The sequence below is a fragment of the Bubalus kerabau genome, chromosome 15 (genome assembly GCF_029407905.1).
Source record: "Bubalus kerabau isolate K-KA32 ecotype Philippines breed swamp buffalo chromosome 15, PCC_UOA_SB_1v2, whole genome shotgun sequence".
Classification (NCBI taxonomy): Eukaryota; Metazoa; Chordata; class Mammalia; order Artiodactyla; family Bovidae; genus Bubalus; species Bubalus kerabau.
The window spans coordinates 67,378,389-67,394,763 of NC_073638.1; positions in this window are offsets into that span (position 1 = coordinate 67,378,389).

Below are 16,375 nucleotides of genomic sequence, written 5' to 3' on the forward strand. Positions count from 1 at the left end.
GGTATGAGTCCTGTTTTTACTACTTATAGGTTGGAGGCCTCAAATAACGTTACTTCACCACTCTAAGCCTCAGTATCCTGACATGCGCGTGCTAAGTCGCTTCAGTCATGTCCAACTCTTTGCAACTCCATGGACCAAAGCTCACCAGGCTTCTCTGTCCATGGGATTCTCCAGGCAATAACACTGGAAGAGGTCGCCCTGCCCTCCTCCAGAGGATCTTCCCCATCCAGGGATAGAGCTTGTGTCCCTTATGTCTCCTGCATTGGCAGACGGGTTCTTTACCACTAGGGCCACCTGGGAAACCCTGTTCCTGACATGTGAAGCTTCATAATAAACAGAATGATGATAACAACACTATCTCCACCAGGCTTCCCTGGTGGCTCAGACAGTTAAGTGTCTGCCTGCAATGCAGGAGACCCAGGTTCGATCCCTGGGTGGGGAAGATCCCCTGGAGAAGGAAATGGCATCCCTGTCCAGTATTCTTGCCTGGAAAATTCCATGAGCCGGGTAGGCTACAGTCCATGGGGTTGCAAAGAGTCAGACATGACTGAGCCACTTCATTTCACTTCACATCTCCACCAAAGGGTGGTTGGAACACAGGACGCCTTACACTAAGTGCTCAATCAAGTGGCTGTCGTTATAACATCATTGAACATCCTTTGGAATCAACACAGAAAACTCACTTGGCTGGGCTGAGGATAAAACCCGCCGGCGTTTTGTGGCTGGCCTGTGCGCTGCCTTGGTGAGCCCTCCAGATAGGCTGTGTCTGCTGGGCTTTCTGCTTAATCAGACACACCATTGGCCTGGGAGCTGCCTGACTGAAGCCGCCTTTACTGCTGCGTCTGCTGCCATCTGGATATCAGAGGGTGCACGAGAAGGGGCTGGTTGCTGCGGCAGGAACAGCTGGGGTGGACAGCCCGGAGAGTCCTGAGCTGCAATCTGTTGGCTGCACGCTCTTTGGAGATGCATGGTTTGGGGCAAGGGATAACATAGCATCTCTGGGGTACAACCAGCCACTTCCAGTCTTGGCATGCTGGAAGCATGGGGCTTTGGCCCAGTTCTGATGGCTTCATTGTCCAGTTTGAGAGCTGGACAGTGAGAGCTGGAAAGCTCAGGGTGCAGGGAACCCCAACAGGACAAAGGAAGGCATTCACCATCGTGGGTGGATTTTTTCCTTCTGATGCTTCGGATGTCAGGAATTCAGGGGTGATCCATCAGGCATTCCCCGTCAAGGTGTCTCATGAAGGCACAGTCAGATATTGGCCATCTCTGCGACATCTGAAGGCTCCAGTGGCGCTGGAGGGTCTGTGTCCAGGATGGTACACTCTTGGGCTGTTGGTCTGAGGCCTCAGCTCCTTTCCAAGACACCAAAGAGGAAGCTGTGATGCTTTCACACACTGCCACTTCCACCATATAAATGTCCTAGTCACACAGGTCAGCCCTGATTCAATGCAGGAGGGACCTCAACAAGGGTAAGAATGTCAGGAGGCAAGGATCAGTAGGGGCCACATGCCAGGCAGGACAGCATCAAATGATGCCTGCGTGTGATTAGCACTCAACGAACATCACTTATTTTTATTACTAACTGAGTGATCAATAAGCTGTAGCTTGGAGGGCTTCCCTGGTGGTCCGCTGGTTAAGACTCTGTGCTTCTAACGCACGTGCTCAGGTTCGATCTCTGGTCAGGGAACTAAGATGACACATGCCTCCCAGTGCGGCCAAAAAAAAGAGAGAGAGAGAGATTAAAAGGAAAACTCTAGCTTGGAGCTCTAGCTCCTCCATCATCTTACTGTTCTTCACTCATTCCCCAGCAGCTCTCCTGGGTGGCATCTAACTGAATAGCATCTGTGTAGCTGTGTGCTGGGCACTGGGGTCCCATCCAGGTCCCTTGGTATCCCTGGGATAGAAATACTGTGAGAAACATGGGAAGATGCTAAGAGCCAGGGGAAAGCAGGTTGCTAAATAATAAATTCTTAAATGGGGGTCTCACATGTAATAGGACTTATTCATGTTGATTATCTTGCTTGAGAACCATGGGGTGTAAAGAGCAGAAAGTCGGGAATGAGACTGCCTGGAGCAAAGTCTCATTTTTACTGGCTGTGTGACCTTGGGCGAGTTACTTAACTTTGCTGGAACCGAGTTTTCTTATCTGTCACGAATGGAAATAATGACAGTTCTTACTTCACAAGGTGGTTAGAATATTAAATGGGTGAATTCCACATTCTGAGCATCTAAAAGGCTCAGAATAGTGCCTGGCTTGTAATAAATATTCAGAAAGATGAGCTATTATTATTCCTCCTTCTCAAATCATCCAGAGATGGAAGTCAAGGAGGAGATAAAGAAACAAGGAAATAAAAAGATTTGTGGCCCCGCACTCAACAATTCCAAGGCAGAAAGTGAAAGACACGCTCAGTCGTGTTTGACTCCTTGCGACCCTACGGACTGTAGCCTCTCAGGCTCCTCTGTCCATGGGATTCTCCAGGCAAGAATACTGGAGTGGACAGTCATTCTCTTCTCCAGGGGAATCTTCCTGACCCAGGGATCAAACCCAGGTCTCCTGCATTGCGGGCAGATTCTTCACCGCCTGAACCATAAGAGAAGCCCAAGGCAGAGCTGGTGTTAAATGTCACGTTCCTTCCAGGACTTTCCCCCAGACTCTCTAGCTCGGTTGAGAGTGTGGTCACACGGGGTAAGCTTGACCCAGACTGTCTGTGATGCTGTGAGTCACCAAGCCAGCTGGGTACCCTGGGAGCCGCCCATAAGGACAAGCCTCAGCTGACTTAGTCTCGGGAGCTCTGTTCTCCTTCCCCTTACGCTGCTCTCTGTCTGTGTCTCCCTTCCTGGCTCCTTTTGTTTGGTGCAGACAAGCTCAGGAGTTCCTTACTGGATCTTGCCTTCCTTTGATAGGTGAGCGGCAAGGGAGGTGGGGCTGGGGCTGAGGAGGCTGGCGTAGAAGCAGATGGATTGAGGCGGGGAGCAGGAAGGTAGAGGAAATCAAAGGCTCCACATCAAAGGCAAGAGGAACGATCAGCAGAGGATTCTCCATCCTCTGAGACCGGATCTGCACTCTAATTCACGCATCTTAGTTAAATTTCAGGAACTAAGGGGTTACTGGAGCTCCTGCCTACAATGATGCTTGTTGAAAGGATTCAGGAATGTGACCAAGATACAGCTCCCGTGGGTGGAGCTCTGCAGAGAGGGGAGGTCAAGTGCTAGAAGGCGGGACACATCATTGGAAACGATGAGGTTCAGGCTCTCCTGGAGCGTGGCTTCCAGGGGAGGAGACAGACCAAGCAAGATCATTTCAGCAAGTGTGACAGGAGACAAAGAGAACACCGCACAAGGTGCCTGGGGCTGCCTTGTTCTAGGCTGTCAAGGAGGCCTCTCTGAGCAGCGTGTTTGGACTGAGCCCTGAGCAACCATGCATGGATCTAGGGGCAGAGCATTCCTTTAAGAGCTAGCACAAAGGGCTTAAGCAGAAAGAACCTGAACGTGGCTGCGGGGATATGGTGCGGGGGAGGGGTCAGCAGGGCTGGAGCAGAGTGAACACAGGACAGGGGGCCCCCAGGGAGGGGGTGGGGACTCAGGGCTGGGACATGCTCTGCGGAGGTTTAGGGCTGGAATGATGACCCTTGATGGGTTTAAAGTGATGACTTGGCCCTCAGGTAAAGAATGGATGTCAGGGGCAATAGTAGAAGTGGCGGTGTGGGTTGGGGGGATGTCTGGAGTCCCTGTGAAAGGTGCTGGTCTCGCCAACTAGGGTCCACAGTGACACTGAGGGAAGTGAGCGGTTGGGGCCGTGACCTTACTATGAGACAGAGAACTTGCCTGCTCTACCTATAGGGGGCAAGGAAAAACTGAGTCACTTATTTGTATTGGAGGATAATTGTTTCACAATATTGTGTTGGTTTCTCTGGCACAATGAAGTGAATCAGCTATTCAGTCCAGTTCAGTTCAGTCACTCAGTCATGTCTGACTCTCTGCGACCCCATGGACTGCAGCACGCCAGGCCTTCCTGTCCATTACCAACTCCCGGAGTTTACTCAAACTCACGTCCATCGTGTCGGTAATGCCATCCAACCATCTCATCCTCTGTCATCCCCTTCTCCTCCTGCCTTCAATCTTCCCCAGCATCAGGGTCTTCTCAGATGAGTCAGTTCTTCGCATCAGGTGGCCAAAGTATTGGAGTTTCAGCTTCAGCATCAGTCCTTCCAATGGATATTCAGGACTGATTTCCTTTAGGATGGACTGGTTGGATGTCCTTGCAGTCCGAGGGACTCTCAAGAGTCTTCTCCAACACCACAGTTCAAAAGCATCAATTCTTCAGCACTCAGCTTTTTTTTATAGTCTAACTCTCACAGCCATACATAACCACTGGAAAAACCATAGCTTTGACTAGACAGACCTTTGTTGGCAAAGTAATGTCTCTATTTTTGAATATGCTATCTAGGTTGGTCATAACTTTCCTTCCAAGGACCAAGTATCTTTTAATTTCATGGCTGCAATATGTATACCTGTATCTCATCCTTCTTGAAGTTCCCTCCCTCCCACCCCCAGCCCCACCCTCCAGGTCACCGCAGAGCTCTGAGCTGAGCTCCCTGAGCTACGGAGCAGCTTCCCACCAGCGCTCTGCTTTACACATGGCAGTGTATATACATCATTGCTTCTCTCTCAAGTGGTCCCATCCTCCCCTTCTCCCCCTGTTCCCCCATGAAAGACGAGTCACTTAGGTTCTGAGGTTGGGGCTGAGTCCAGGGAGTGTCTGCTGGCACAGGGTCTGCCTCTGAGTCATTCTCCACCACTCAAGCCAAGGAAGCAGTTGGAGACCCAGCGCTACAGTGAAGGGAGCCTCTCCTTAAGACTCCCAGGGTGGAGGGGTGGTGGACCCCAAAAACCACTGGCCTGATGACGGCACAGGCAGGGCTCTGAGGAGAGGGGGATGCTCGTGGCTGGTCCTGCCCATTCCAGGAAAGAAAGGGGTCGGGGAAAGTCCCTGGCCACAGCCCTGTCTGCAGCATCTGGGGACTTGGCAGTAAGGAGGACTGGCCTTCTTCCTGCACAAGTGGCCCTCTCAATAGTTCAGAGTGTGGAAGAGAGGAGCTTTGGGAGGTTTAGAAAAGGGAAGTGCCTTGGATCAGGCCAGGAAACATGTGTCATGGGAACCCGAGTTCAGGGCCATTGTAGCCTCTGGACCCTGGCAGCTCCAGCCCTGGGGAGGGTTATCCATGAGGCTTCAGCCCCCGGTCCAGAAAGAGCACAGAGATACCCGAGGGAACTGGTCACCTGCAGCAGGGTCCAGAGGGGCCCAGTACCCAGAGGATGCCTGAAGGAAGAGCAGGTCACCTGGCAACATCTTTCTTGCCAATCTGCCCTCCTCATAACCCTCTACCTGTGGGCCAGGCTCTGCCTCCTGCAGGGGGAGCAGCAGAGGGGCTGCTGAGGACTACGTGGAGGTCCTGGAACACTCCCTGGGGAACCCCTGGGTTGGAGGAGAGGATGAGAGAGGGAAGAAGGATCTCTATGACTGATGCTGACCACCCCAGACTTGGTTCTCACTGGGGCAGCAGACCCCAGACCCCAAACCTCCTCCCCAGATACACATCTGTTCACTCCCTCACTCACTCAACCAGCAATATTGGGGGTGCCCGCTGGCAGGAGTGTTGAGTAGCTACTGGAGGACACAGGAGCTTATGTGAGGACCCTCAGAAGGAGACCTTAGAGAAACCTACAAAAGCCCCTCAAAGGAAGTGAAAGTGAAGTCGCTTAGTCATGTCCAACTCTTTGCAACCTCATGGACTGTAGCCTACCAGGCTCCTCTGTCCATGGGATTTTCCAAGCAAAAGTACTGGAGTGGGTTGCCATTTCCTTCTCCAGGGGATCTTCCCGACCCAGGGATCGAACCTGGGTCTCCCACGTTGTAGGTGGATGCTTTTACCATCTGAGCCACCAGGGAAGTCCCCTCAAAGGAAAGCATGGCTTTAAACCTCCCCCAGAGCCAGAGAATAATCCCACCAAGCCAGCAGCATTTCCTCTCTTCCCACCTTCCTCCTGGCCCCAACCTTGCCTCTGCTGCCCGGAATAGCACGCATTCCAGGAACTAGCACTTGGACACTGGTCCTCATCCCCACCTCCAGCGTTCCTCTTTGTTTCCACGCTCTATTGCCAGCAGCTCCCAAGGTCACAAGGTCCCTCTGACCCTCGGGTCTCTCTGCTCCCGTCTCAACAAGGAGAGTCAGCCTGGAGCTCCGAGCTTCCATCACTGGCACCTCCAGCCCCGCCCCTAGGAAACATCTTTTTGATTTTGACTCCCATCCTCTCAGGATGATCCTTCTCTCACTGTAAATTCCTGCACCTCAATTTTTCCAGCAGTGGGAAACCACCTGACTTGGGACCCCCAGTGAGTTATTTCATGTCTCCTGGCCTCTGTTTCCTGACCTGGCTTCATGCACACACTGGCCAGAGGCCTTATGTGGCGAAGTCCGGTGTCCAGCGTGGAAGTGGGGTCACTCCGTCCTCTCGGCAGATCCATCCCAGTGGGTTGATGAGAAATACAGAACAGTTTCTGAGTTTGCTAGGAAGAAGCTCAGGCTGCTTGGACTGGTTGTATCAGTGGAAAAGCACCTGGAAACCCCCAGCTCCTGCTCTTAACGCCACTTCCAGCCCCTACCCTACTCCCACCATGGAGGCTGGATCCATACCGAAGTCAGAGCTGAGCCTGGAGATTCATACCCAGAGCTGCACGCTGGGCGCAGAGGAGATGTGTTCTTGGGGCCTCTGAGCTGGAGGCTCAATCCTGCAGCTGCCTGGCACTGGGTGTGGAGGCTGGAGCAAGCCACCTTGGCTCAGAGCCCCTTTGCCAGGAGCCAACAGAGATAAGTTTAATCTGCTGGATAATTGTTTTAGGGCAGGGAGCAGAGCAGAGCCTGGGCCAGAAGGACACCTTCGCCTGGGGCCTGAGGTTCAGTCAAGGTCTGGAATGGTTCAGGGGAGGGGGGCCAATAGCTCCTCCCTCCTCTCCCAAGAGGCTCCTCATTCACGGGGGACCTTGGCCCCCAGGGGCTTTTTTGCAGTCTCGGTGCACCTTAGTTATGACACCACTGGAACAGGCCCTCTGGCCCCCACACACACGCCTTCACTTAGCTTGTCACCCAGGGCATCCAGGTGCCAGGTCCCTCACTAAGCGTCGAGGCTGCAGTGTGAAGCAGTGGGCGTGGCCCCTGCTCCCATATCTGCTCATTTCAGAGGGACTTTAGAACTCTTGCTCCCTGGCCTCAGTCAGTGCTTGGGGGTTGGGCATCTGCACACCCCTCCCCAGCCACCCAGAGTGGTCCCTGCTGATCTCAAGTTGCTCCCTTGGCTACTTGGTCCAGAGTTTCATTCTTGCTATGGTTAAAAAAGAAGAAAAAAAAAAAAAAATTCAGACATCACACAATTGAAGCACTGCCTAGGATCATGAAGGTCATTTTCACCTCCCAGGTCACTTCTCTGCAGTGAGGCACAACCACCTTTTGGCTCAACCGCTTCCATGCTGATTCCCCATAGGCCTGACGAGGGAGCTGGGAAAGGTGAGCCCGAGGAGGTGGTAAAGAAACTGTCATGGGGCCCATGGAGTTTGGCACGTATACTGAGGACAACGGGAAGCACTGACAGTCCAAAGCAGGCCAGTAACTGAAGGATCTGCAAGGATCACTGAGCACACACTTGGTGCAGGCCTGTGCTGGGCTCTGGGGGTGGAGTGAACGAGACAGACAAGCTTCTCACCCTTACAGTGCTTTCCAGTGGGGGGGAGGGCTGGGGGGGGCGTGACAAATTATGTACACACATACATTCATTAAATGAATAGAATTTATTGGGGAGTGGGAAGGAAATAAACAGGATTCTGGGACTGGGAGTACAAGGAGGAATCCTCTTTAGAGAGTATAGCTGGAGAAAAAGTCTCTCTAAGGAAGCGACTTTCTCATTGAGCCCTAAAAGTTGAGAAGGAGCCAGCCTTGTGAAAACCAGGAGAAAGAGTGTTCTGGGCAGGTGGGTGGGGATAGGGGTGAGTGAGCAGTGTGTGCAAAGGCCCTGAGGCAGGAACCACTTAGAGGACCCCTGGAACTGATGGTTGGTGTGATGAGCAAAGTAATCGGAGATCTGGAGGCAAACTGACAGACAGATATCCCCGTGCTTAGGAGCTCCTGAAAAATGACGGCCCCGTGAGTGCAGAGATGAAGAGATACGGAACAATGTGAATACGTTTCAGAGACAAAACCAGCAGGACTTGCTAGTGGGTTACATGGGGGGAGAGTGGGGGACAGTGATGTCCCCCACATTTCTGGTTGGAGCTGGTATTTGCTGAGATGGGGAAGCCTGGGGAAAGGGGGATCTGGTCTGGAGGATAAAACAAGGGCAGATTTACTTTCTGGAATGCATTATGAAGGCCAGATATGGGGAAGGCAACAAGCCCAGGACAGGGAGCCCAGTTTCAGGCTGATGATGAGGAGATCTAGGGCGGGGACCATGTGGATGTGGGAAAAATCCACATCCCTGCTGAACAAGCCGACAAAATGCTCTGGGTGTCTGCCCCAGGTGGCTGAGCAGGCTGACCAGAGGGAGAACACTGAAGTGAAACCACAGTTTGGAGACGACGGAAGGCGAGTGAAGGGGAAACTGGGTCACGAGAGAGACCAGGACGAGGCTGCGGCAACGTGACATCTTGGCAGCCGGCTGTGCGCCATGGACGGGGGAGGGCTGGACACAAGCATCTGTGCAGGGACCAAGCTGTCCCGGAACAGCTGGCCAGACAGCCACGCCCATGCCCTTGGCCAACCAAGGGGTTCACGGAGGGAAAGCAGGGTAACCTTGCTACGAGGTTCAGGATGGAGCGCTGAGAGAGGCCGCAGGCAGAGCAGGCTTTCTGCCCTCAACACCTCCACTACTTCCCCTCGAACTGGGTCCCAGGCTGCACCGTTGAGACAATGCCTCTTCTCCTTGGCCTCACTGCCCTCCTGCACTGCCCATTCCGATCTCGAAGGCCCGTCAAGGCAGCAGTGAGGGGCCAGCCCAGCAGGTGGAGGAAAACGAGGTATAGTCCTTTATAGACCAAAATCAGTGGCCGCTGGACACAGGAAATGTCAGTCATGCAGGCATTCATTCATTCATTCACTCATTCATTCATGCCTGCGGGCATTCAGCAAACACTGACCCAGCGTCTCTGATGTCAGGCCGTGCCCCAGGTGCTGGGCACCCAGGCTCTGTCCTTGGAAAAAGACAGATCAAGGCCTGGACATTGCTGGCCATCAAGACCTCTCGCCCTTTTCTTCCTCTCTCTGTCCCCACTCCCTCCCTTCCTGGTGCCCAGAGTTGTCCTGAATCATCACCCAGTGCTCACTCCTGCCCCTAGACCTCACGCAGTTTATTCTGATTGAAGCCCATTTCTTTAATCTTGTTTCATGGAACTAAAATGTAGGGAGAAATCAGATTGTAAAGAGCAGCAAATGACATTTTTTCTGAATTTGGCCTTTGTGCTGAGAGCACGGAGGGCATTGAAGTATTTTAGGTGAGGGATGGCATTAGGTTTCCATTTAGAAAACGCAGAGGCGAGGTGGCGGGGTGGAAGGCCAGGAGAGGAGGACAGCGAGATGGGAGGCGGGGAAAGCTCTCAGGAGGCTCCTCGCCACCCCCACCCCACCCATCACATCCCCCTGCTGGCAGAAAGGGCTTCCCTTGTGGCTCAGCTGATAAAGAGTCTGCCTGCAATGCGGGAGACCTGGGTTTGATTCCTGGGTTGGGAAGATCTCCTGGAGAAGGGCAAGGCTACCCACTCCGGTATTCTGGTCTGGAGAATTTCTTGTACTCTATAGTCCATGGGCTGGCAGAAAGGAACTGAAAAGTCCCCTGATTTGTAGGGGGCTCTGCTCCAGAAAGGTGTCTCTGTGTGAAGTTTAACCATCACGGATTGGGCAGCCTCCATTTCTCAGATTCCTTTATCTATAATTAATCCCCTCCAAGCGGCCTTGTCAGGAAAAATTACACTTAATCTCTCTTATCTGGAGATGAAGAAACCGAGACTTGACTCCAAGACGACCTGGACTTGAATCCTGGCTCTACCACCTGCCCAAGGATTTAGGTAGGAAGTGAGGCAGTTACAAGGTCTGTGGGCTTTGCCACTAAAAAAACCTTACTGAGAAGAGTTGCATCTTTCGGGCCCCAGGAGCTGGATTTCTGGCGCCCACCAGCCTGCGGTGGAAGTGACCAGTGCTTCCAACCTCAGCCCTGGGAATAGCCTTGAATCGGCTCCCAGTGGGGAGATGGGCTCCCAGCCCTGCCCCCACCCCCCTGCTTCTCTCCCATCTGTCGCTCTGCGCCTGAGGGGGAGAGTTCTGTAAGGGCGGGGGCCTGGGTCCTAGCCAGGGTCCGAGGAGAGGCCTGCCCACCGCCCCACCTGCCCTACTCTGGACCGGTCTTTGTTTTCGGTATTAGCCCGGGTGGGGCGATAAGGAGAGCAACTGCGCCACCTGCTGGGCATATTGGGGAAGCTCCAGCTGCGCTTGGGTGAGGCGTGGGTGGGAAATGACCCTGCGGGTGTGGCTTTTGGGCCCAAGACTCTTGGGTCAACAAAGGGGATGTAACAAGTGACAAGTGAGCTCTGCTATAGGAGTAACCCTGGGGACAGAGCCCCATTTCATCCAGAGGCAGGAAATCCAGTGCCAAAGGAGGTGCCTATTACCTGTGCACGGAGGTGATGGGGATACAGTGAACAGTGCAGGGGGCACAGGGGAGGAAAAGGGTGGGAGAGGCAAATGTATCGATGATTAAAATGCAGTGTTTCTAAGACCAATGAGGGGCTTCCCAGGTGGCACTAGTGGTAGAGTCCGCCTCCAGGAGACTATAAGAGACGTAGATTCTATCCCTATGTCAGGAAGATCCCCTGGAGGGCCTGGCAACCCACTCCAGTATTCTTGCCTAGAGAATCCCCATGGACAGAGGAGCCTGGTGGGCTACAGTCCATAGAGTCGCAAAGAGTCAGACACGACTGAAGCGACTTAAGCACAGGACAAGACCAATGATGGGAGAAATACAGGCAGACCAGACAGGCAGTTAAATTGACTTAATAGTTTCTATTAGGTGCTGCTCCTGAATCCAGAGGGATAAATATTAATAGGAATTCAGCCAGGATAAAGGAAGACATGCCAGAGAGAGGGCGCAGCAAGGCCTGGACCGTGTGGCCATCCTACTCAGGCCCAGGGCTAGTCTCTTCCTTTCTGTGCACCGCGCGCCCTCCCCGCCACGGACCCACCCCCAGCAGCCGGAATGAACTCAGAGCTTCCCTTGGAAACGCTGTCCCTGACCTCTGTCATAGTGGCAGGAGCTCAGAGTTCTGCCCTCCACCAACCCCCGGCCAGCAGACTCCCCCCTCCTATCCCCCACGGCTCCAATGGCTTCCTCCTCCAACACAAGCAAAACTAGAAACTAGCATGGTTGGGAGACTGCTATGCGACCACCCCGTGCCCACAGATCTGAGGTTAGCCTAGGCCAGAAAGCTTGGTGGCAGGAGGGGAGAATGGCCCCAGTTGGGCCCACTCGCCACAGCTCGGGGCTTCCCTGGTGGCTCAGCTGGTAAAGAATCCACCTGCAATGTGGGAGACCTGGGTTCGATCCCTGTATTGGGAAGATCCAGTATTCTGGCCTGGAGAATTCCATGGACTGTATAGGCCATAGGGTCGCAAAGAGTCCAACAGGACTAAGGGACTTTCACTTTCACCACAGCTTCCTCTGCAGGTGCTTGGATGAACTGATCTGGGGTGAAAGTGGGCACTGCAGAGGTAGATTTAGGAAGAGAAATTCACATCTACATTCATTCCACGAGTCTGCCATTCTGATCAATAAGTCAACCATCATTTACTAACAGGTGTCAAATCGTGTGTGTCTGTGGAGGAAGGTGGGACACCAATGACCGTTTCCTGGGGCATCTACTGCCTGAAGTGGGAACTTGATCAGAGTTTCTGAAATTCTAACCAGAGGCCAACTCCTGAGCTGTGATCCAGTGTATGTTTATACTGACCCCAGAGTCTTATGATATCCCAAAGCATCTCTGAATTCATTTATGATTCAACTTGTTGGGACAGGATTGTTTTCACTGTGTGGTATGTGTCAGAGGTCACATGGCTAGTGCAACATTGACAGGAAGAGCCAAGGCAGGCCCGCTCTTCAGCCAAGGGGTCTACTTCGGAGTTTACTGTGAATCTGTGAGGTGCATTTCTCTAGTTATCTTCACTTACAGACGAGGCATAAAAACCAATCAGAGTCTTTCCCAAGAGCCCAGGGTGAGTAGAAGCTCAGCTTTCCAGACTTATCTGTAAGAGCTCTTGACATTTCCTCAAGTGAAGACTGGTTCTCTCTCCTTGGAGATCAGGGTCCTCTGATAGCAGCCAGGAAATTGTTGCTCAGTCATGTCTGACTCTTTGAGACCCCATGGACTGTAGCCCACCAGGCTCCTCTGTCAGTGGCTTTTTCCAGGCAAGAATACTGGAGTGGGTTGCCATTTCCTTCTCCAGGGGATCTTTCCAACTCAGGGATTGAATACCCATCTTCTGCATTGCAGGCAGATTCTTTACCATTGGGCCACCAAGGAAGCCCACCATCCAGGAACTACTACTAAGAAATCTTTTTTCTCTCTTTCTTAAAAGTAGTTCTAAAAAGGGCAATTAAAGCCCAGAAATGTGAGCACTAAATAATGAAGGAAGTTGTACCAAAGTCAGCATCACGCAAATGAGAGAATGTTTAGGAATGATCAGTATTTGAAAGTCAGCAGCTACAGGTTCAAAATAGTTCTTGTAAATGTCCAACCACTGGAAAACTTTCAAAATGCCAGGGAGCCAATGGTTTCCAAATGAAAATAGTTTTAAAATGTAATAAAAGCTCACTCTCATTTCTGGTAACATCTCAGTTTACTGAACAAAATAACCAAGAGCCTCTAGATCACGCCGGGCTTACTTTCTGGAAATCTGTAACTACCAGAGCACAGAGCTTGACTAACAACCGTTGGACATGGCGCCCAACACGCGTGTTTAGAGAACTGGCTTGTGTCGGAAAGACTTGCACGTCTGGTCCCCAGGCCAATCACGGTCTTTGAAACTGATAATCAGCAGAATCAGGAAATGGGAAAGCAGAACTGATTTCTGCTTTCTGAGTGAGGGAGCGGAATGTCGTCTGATTAAGGGTCAAGTTTCACCATCTGTAAAGAACCCAGGTTTTCTTTTTCCAAAATCAAGGTAAGAAAGAGCACAGACCTTTGAGCTGAAAGACCCAGATTGGAGTTCTAACTCAGCCCTGGCTGTCTCTGAACTGACTCTTCCTCAGTAAATGCCCGGATTCTCAAGGAACCACGCTCCACTGACTTCAGGAGGTCAAGGTGAACAGGCACTAAGGTATCTGGGAAAATGTTTCACACGCTTCTAGTGTCACACGGGTGATGAGGTTTATCATGAGAAAAGGTGCTGAGATGACATGTGTGTTCTTACAATTCTTTTGATTCTAAGTACAAATGAGTTTAGGCAAAATGGAGTCTTTGGTTCTGCTGTTGGGGAGCAGTAGTTCAGATCTGATTGCAAATATCCCATTTCTTTCTTCCTGGTACATGGAAGGACTGACATTCTCTGCCATCTTCAAAGTCTGGTGTGACCATATGACTACCCTTGCCATCTGGACAGAACTTTAACAGCAGGCATGCAATCTGTCACAGTTCCCTGCCCTGCCTCGGTGACTGGGGAGGGATGTGTTGAGATGAAGTTTCCATGTCCTTGGCCCCTTAGTGACTAAAGTTGAACAGAGTCCCCAACCTGCATTGACTGTGTAGCAAAAAATAAACTTCTGTTGTGTAAAAGTCACTGCGACCTTGGGATTGTTTGTTACTACAACATAACTGCATTACTTTCTGTATTTGTGATGCTCAGACATTTTGACCCTAGAGAGACTGACCTTCTAGGGCTAGCTAATCCCTAGAGAGAGCAAACAGCTCCCTGAGAACACACCTTTGATACACAGGCCAATCAATCCCCACCCACAATCCCAACTACGTCTTCTCTCAAACTCTCACACCCAAGCCAGTATTCTCCCTGCCCTGAGTCACCCCCAGACCAGGTACTAAACAGCAAGGGCCACACCTGTAGCCCAGAGCCTACCCAAATTATCCAACCTAGCCAATCCTATGCTTACACCTCCATTTCTTCCTGTGAAAACCCCAATAAAGGCTCTGCATGCCTGCTCTTATCACCACTCCCGTCCCCCACCCTATTGCCCTCACAGAGTGTTAGTCACATCCGATTCTTTGGGACCCTATGGACTGTAGTCCACCAGGCTCCTCTGTCCATGGGATTCTCCAGACAAGAATACTGGAGTGGGTCGCCATGCTCTCCTCTAGGGGATCTTCCTGACCCAGGGATCGAACCTACATCTCTTGGGGCTCCTGCATTGGCAGGCAGGTTCTTTACCACTGAGCCACCTGGGAAACCCAATAAAGGCTCTGGACCATGCTATTCTGCCTCCAGGCCAACTGATTCTTCCCCGTTAGCCCTGCAAGACATTCCATGCCTCCAGTTTCTAAGGCTATGTGAGTAGAAACGTCTTCCTTTGTGACAATCATTTGTGTGTCTGTGTGTCTTGCCATCCTGGATAAAAATGCATCCCAGGCCATTTTAACACAAACCCGACCCATCCTGATGGATACAGTAGGAGGAAGACTGGGACTTGCTTCATTGGATTTTCTCATCTTCTTCCCAACTTTGGGGTTCTGCTTTGCTCCAGGCGAGCCTCTCCTTCTGTAGATGGGCTTTCTCTGTGTGGGGGAACAGGGACCCAAGCATGGCTTTACTATCAGAGCTGAGAGGCAGGAGGTGGTCTTTGTTGCCAATTTCAGCAAAAAAAGAGTCATAGGGAAAGATCAGATTGGCCTAACCTGAGTCATGTACAATCTCCCTGGGACACAGGATTGAGCCATCTGCTCACCCCTGTGGCTGGCTGGGTGGACAGTACTGGGCAGCCAGAGCCAGGGGTGGCCATCACTGAGATCTACCATGGCCCTTTCATGAATGGAGCCTGGACACCCAAAGCTTGCTGCAACCTAAGGAAAGGACAGTCTGCAGGTAACTAACTGCTCATTAGTACTACTGGGAAACCAGACAAGCAATGAAGCAACTTCCTTTGATGTAGAGCTGGGAGGTTTATTCTGAGATAGGGTCAGGCCAACGATTGATATGGTAGTTACAAACAGTCCATGCTAACAATGGGAAAACCACCCCCTTAAATGAGCATGAGCAGCGAAGGGTAGCTAACACTTTTATCATTTTTTGCCTGCAGCACATGGCATGCGGGATCTTAGATCCTTGATCAGGGATGGAACCCACATCCCCTGCACTGAGAGCACAGAGACTTAAGCACTGGGCCTCCAGGAAGTTCCTCAATGTTATCTCTTGAATGCTCTCACTGTCACACACCCAGTTTTGTTCAGGTGGATCTGGCTAAAGGAATGTCCAGCTGTCCAGACACCTCTGCTGGGCTTCCTGCTTCAAGTCAATTTCTTGCTGATTCATGTCAATGTATGTAAAAAATCACTACAATATTGTAATTAGCCTCCAATTAAAATAAATAAATTAATTAAAAATTTCTTATGGAACCCCATGGCAAACCCAGCAAACAAGTTATTTGGAGATCTCTATGGGTCACAGGGAGTGGAAGGAAAAAAGAGAGGGATGAAGTCACGACAAGGCTGAACTCCACCTGAGGCTGAGACCAGGGGCTCTCAACCTGGAGATACTGGGCTGGCCACCAGGATCCATGAACACTTGTCCTTGAATATAAAAAATTTAGTGTTCATTTCCTACAGAAAGGATTCAGGGTTTTCATTAGGTTCTCAATGGATATAGCCCCAAATGGGTCAAGAACTGCCATTTTAACAGTAGGTAGCTTGGCTTCCAGGGAACGGCAGAAAGGGGTCTGGGGATATTTTTCTTGACTTCCCTAGTATTTCACTGGCGAGGGCAGAAGATTTCTTATCTCTACTTCAGTTCTAGTATTTTCCAAATGGAGCTAAAGTCACAGAACTCTAAGCCCCTTGCAGAGTCCTGTGGGGTAGAGAGACCTGGGCCCAAGATCTGATGAGGCAACTTACAGCAGGTGACTTTACCTGGATGAGCTGACTTTGTTGTTGATGAAGAGAGGACAGTCACTCATAGTCATACGAACCCCGTTACAGTAGATCAGACAATGAGCACAGAGCGCTGTCTACTCTCCATCCCATTAATAACCAAAGCTAATAGTATCCAGCCCTCATTTGTCGTAATAGCGCCAAGTGCTTTTCAGGTTCGTTATACCGCTTAAATCTTCACAAAAATTC